General features: G+C 40.9%; 1 long non-coding RNA gene across 1 annotated transcript; it reads right to left on the bottom strand.

Annotated features, from left to right (window-relative positions):
• Positions 1 to 727: 727 nt before the first annotated feature.
• On the bottom strand, positions 728 to 1,346 carry LOC103640634 (uncharacterized). The gene is made up of 2 exons (XR_559789.1): positions 1,199 to 1,346; positions 728 to 1,077 (listed from the first exon to the last, which is right to left on the bottom strand). It is a non-coding gene; the product is annotated as an uncharacterized lncRNA (long non-coding RNA).
• Positions 1,347 to 4,754: the final 3,408 nt, after the last annotated feature.

Raw genomic sequence — 4,754 nt, 5'->3', positions numbered from 1 at the left:
TTTCTAACTAGTTGTGCGCACTGGTTGATTTAGTTCATGCCATTATGGTTGTCTTCCCATTGCTAGCAGATTATTAATGTCTATTATGTTTTCTTATCATGATATCTATTTATACTTTGTTGCTTCCCCGTTTATGCAATTTTCAAAGGAGATATTGTCGAAATTTTATATATAAATGTTAGATGTGTAGTTTAGTAGCATTCTGGGGTGTTTGTGGATCCGGGGTGTTACACTATAGAGGAGATGAGTCTATGGTTGAGGGCTTGAGTTGTTATGGTGGCATGTACTTATATAGGCTGGGAGATAGGTGGTTACATGACATATCTAATCCGGTGCTTATCTGTTACAATCCTAACCTATCTATTAGAAACTCTAACTTATCTCTTTTATTCCAATAACATTGTTGTTAATTTGTACTAATCATATTATACCTTCAATTTAAAAATCTTAGAATTTATTTTTATTTAATTTTTTTAAATTAAACTTTTGGGTGTTACACGCGAGCTAAAAAGAGTATTTTCTTAAATATCTTATTGCGATATCCTAATTTGTATCGACTTTACCTAATGGACGTCGTGTACAAACAAACCAACCAAACATACATCGATCCATTATATTAGCTTATATTTCTAATTTCTGCTTTATATTTTAAATTTAAAATTTAAGTCTAATTTAGAGTTAAGTTAAATTTTTGATTTCAAGCTTATATTGCAACAAACAAAAACTCAACATAAATGCAATGCATTTTTATTAATTAATTTATACATTTTTTGTAAAATTGGGTTTCACAATGGGATTACTTGATCACGATCCATGGGCATTTGGGTGCCGAAGGTGAGCACGACGAACATCTACATGAGAACGTAGACAGTGCCACAAATATTGTCGTTGTCAAACTCCTTGAAGCTCTTCGTGCAGTCACCGTGTTAGAGGAGGAATGAGTGACCAACAACGACATCGATGAGGCGCTCATCCAGGTGCCATGACTCCTCATCGGGAACGTTCGATCATCTTGAGCGTCGTCTCCGTATCTACCAGGTTAAAGTACTCCGGCAGCGGCAACACATTTTTCATCCTCTAGAAGAGTATAAATCAAGGACTAGGTTAAAGAAAAGGTATAAATCATAACGTTTGAGTTTTTTGGAGGAAACTGAGAAACAAATATTTTTGTTTTGTCCTAATATTGTGACATTCCTACCATGTTACTTGAGATGCACTCAATTCTACACGTGAAAATCACAACATGGTGTTTTGCTTTCCTCCAATAGTCCAGAGTTTCGCTCAACATATATTTAGAGATACAAAGTGCAAGGTTCATATATCTCTTGCAAAATTTGAGATGCCATGAAAGACCAAGTGTATAGAAGTATATATTTATATATAATAGTAGATTGTCCTAATTTAGATTATTATTGATAAGCATGCAAACCATGTTGCAAGTCATTCAACAACTGATGCATCATTAATTTATCATGTATACTCTAGAACCATCATGCATCAATGTCGATCTATGAAGAGTGTTTTTATGCCTAGTGCTAATGTCATATGACATGAAGGAAAATGTAGAATGATGGGGCTGAATTGACAATGTGCTTTCCTGTTAGTCTATTATTAGAATTAATTTACCATCCTAGCATGAAATTTTTTGTTGTTGCTATCGACAAACTATAATGGCTATGTAGAGAAATAAAAGCAATCAAGAAAGAATTACATGGTTTTGCAATATTCAATAAGATGAAAATTGCGACCCAAATTTGAGTTAATGAGGATTTCAACCAATATGGCTAAGTGCATGACCATAACTCCCACCTAAATCATTGAGTGAAGTTTAGTTTCTCATAAGTAATATGAAGTCACTACAGTAAATCAAGGAACTTTAGGAAGTCACATTAATATTTTGTAGCTCTATAGTAGTTGCCCAAAAATAAGTATATTATTTTCGGCGGCTAGAGAGTAGCTGCCAAAAATATGTTTATTTTCTATGGTGGTTGCCTAGCTACGAAAAATAATCATATTCTTTTTGGAGGGTACTCTCTAGCAGCCGAAAATAATACACTTTTTATTGACAATTGTGTCTGGAAGCCAAACAATAATACACTTATTTTTAGTGTATATAGAGTAGCAACCCGCAACCCAAAATAAAGCATATATATGTTTTTTTTTGTCCGAGCCTACTCGCATCAAATCCCAGCACCACTCCCCATGTCACCAACACAGCCACCTTGCCACCCCAGTCATTAATTGTGCCACCTCGCCCCTCCCTCACCCCAGTCGTGCCACCCCTTCTCCAGCCCAGGTTGCGCTGCCCTACCTCTTTGCCACCCAAATTGTGTCGTCACACTGCAACTGCCCCCCCTAGTCGGTCGTCCCATGTACCCGCTCATTGACATTTGCTTGCCAACTGCCACACGATGCACACCCATAGAGCTTATCGCTGTCGCACGTCGCATTGTGCCCGCACCTACCACCGTGCTATGCTCCAGTGCTCGCCAACTACTGCCCTTCACGCCTGGAAATGTGTTATATGTTGATTCTATATTGATTTTGGTGATTAATGACCAACACAACATTATGATCTAACTAGTTTGCTAAGTATGTGAATGCGGGTTCCTAAGAATCAAATTGATGTATTCAATGCAACAATTGCCTCAAACAAAGGCTAGAAAGGGCAAAACCTACATGAGTTGAACTATGAATAATTCATAAGTTTGGATATGTTCTAAATTCCCTTAAGAATGTTTTTGAGCACCTAAGAGAGAATGAAAAGCCAGACTTTAGAAAAGGTGCTGTTTGGTGCTAAGTTTGAGCTAGTTTGGGAATCTGATTTGGAAATCACCTAAAATCAACAACTATGACTTAGACTAGTTGGATAGACCCTAAATAAGTTTGTCTAAGTCATAGGAATGCTTTCAAGACAACCAAATTGAATTGAAGAATAAAAGCCAAAAGTGTCAAGTTCTAGTCGGTCTGCTATGCACCGGACTGAGTACGCAGAAAGGTGTTGTTAAGGGTTCGGTGGCCTGGTGCACTAGACTAGTCCGTTGGTTCACCAGACTGCTTCTGTAGAAAGTATATATAATGTTTCGGTGTCCTGGCACATCAAACCAGTTCGGTGGTGTGTCGGACCACTTCTGCAAAGATGTATTCAAGACTTCGGTGACTTGACGCACTAGACCAGTCTAGTTGTGTGCCAGACCACTTCTCTAGAGAGGGAAGCAAAGAGAAGCTTAAGGACTTCAAGGGACCGGACCAGTACAGTGTGCACCGAGCCAGTCGAGTCCAACGAATACTTCAGGGTTTAGACTCCAATGGCTAGTTGACTTGGCAGGACGCGTGGCAAGGTCTGGTGGTCCATTGGACTAGTCTGGTGGTCCACTGGACTAGTCTGGTGCCACATGGCAAGGCAAGGAGACAGTCAGATCTCGCTTATTCTTTAGACCATTGGAGGTCTGGTTGTAACACTCCATCCACTCTTGGACCACAATGTACTTACTACTGGTTGCCCTCTATGATCATAGACCATCCCCACAGACCAACGCGTTTCTTTTGTGCACACTTTGTCCTCACTCATGCGCACCCTAGAAAACTTCCCGGTCGGTCACCCATCCTAAGACTGCTCTAGGCCAACCACGCTTAACCTCAAAGTTCTTTCGAGACAGGCTTCTGAAAAAGAAGATGCATCTTGTTGGCATGAGTACTCTAATAATTCTATTAAGCATTGGGCCAGAATATCACCATCCATTTGGGCCAGGATATCACAATCCACCACCCGTAGAAGACCGATGTCCTCATCGGTCAACCTCAAGCCAGGAACCTCCCCTCTTGGCCATGTCTGTATGTCTAGTGTCGTCATATGCCATGCCATGTGACCACTTCGGGCCCACATGTGCCATGCTCCATATACCCAAACCCCTAGTCCACACACGCCTATGAAACCGCGAGGGTCATTTCTGATATCAATTGTAATGCCTCGTCCACTCTCGGACCAGCGGTACTTACTCCTGATAGCTCTCTAGGATCATAGACCATAACCACATACTAACACGAGCCTTTTATGCGCACTTTGTCCTCACTCATGCGCACCTAAGAAGATTACCCAGTCGGTCACCCATCCCAAGATTGATTTAGGCCAATCCCAAGATTGCTCTAGGCTAAGCACGCTTAACCTCGAGGTTCTTTCGAGACAGGTTTCCGAAAAAGAAGATGCACCTTGTTGGTATGAGTTATTAATTTTATTAAGCATTGGGCCAGGATATCACCATCCATTGTGGCCAGGATATCACACTGGTGGGGCAGTGGACCGGTCTGGTGCACACGAGGAAAGAACAGATTTTGCTGGTTTTTATCAATGGCTAATTGAGGGGTTTGGGGCGTCCTCATCATGTGGGGCCCGCTAGATAAACTCTCACTTACCTTGCACGCAAAAACTAAGCAGCTGACCGGTGAGCCCACGTTGTTAGAGCAACTCCAAAAGAATGTGTAAACTAACCCTAAAATAGATATTAGTCAAGAATAGTGTTTTTTCTTATTCCAACAACTCCCTCATTCTTCCCGAAAAAACTGGCGTCCCGCATCCACAGCCTCCTCTCCCTCATATTTTAGTGTGTTTCATCACTCTCCAATCCATTCCTCAACGTATCGGATCATCCACACAGGGGCGGACCCAACGGGTGGTCCATATGGTCGACGGCACACCCTAAAATCACATAAGTGTAGTTAGTATATTGGTGTAAGTGCTATATTTTAAACTTGGT

This window comes from Zea mays, chromosome 1 (assembly GCF_902167145.1).
Source record: "Zea mays cultivar B73 chromosome 1, Zm-B73-REFERENCE-NAM-5.0, whole genome shotgun sequence".
Classification (NCBI taxonomy): Eukaryota; Viridiplantae; Streptophyta; class Magnoliopsida; order Poales; family Poaceae; genus Zea; species Zea mays.
This window is presented reverse-complemented; position numbering and strand designations above follow the sequence as displayed.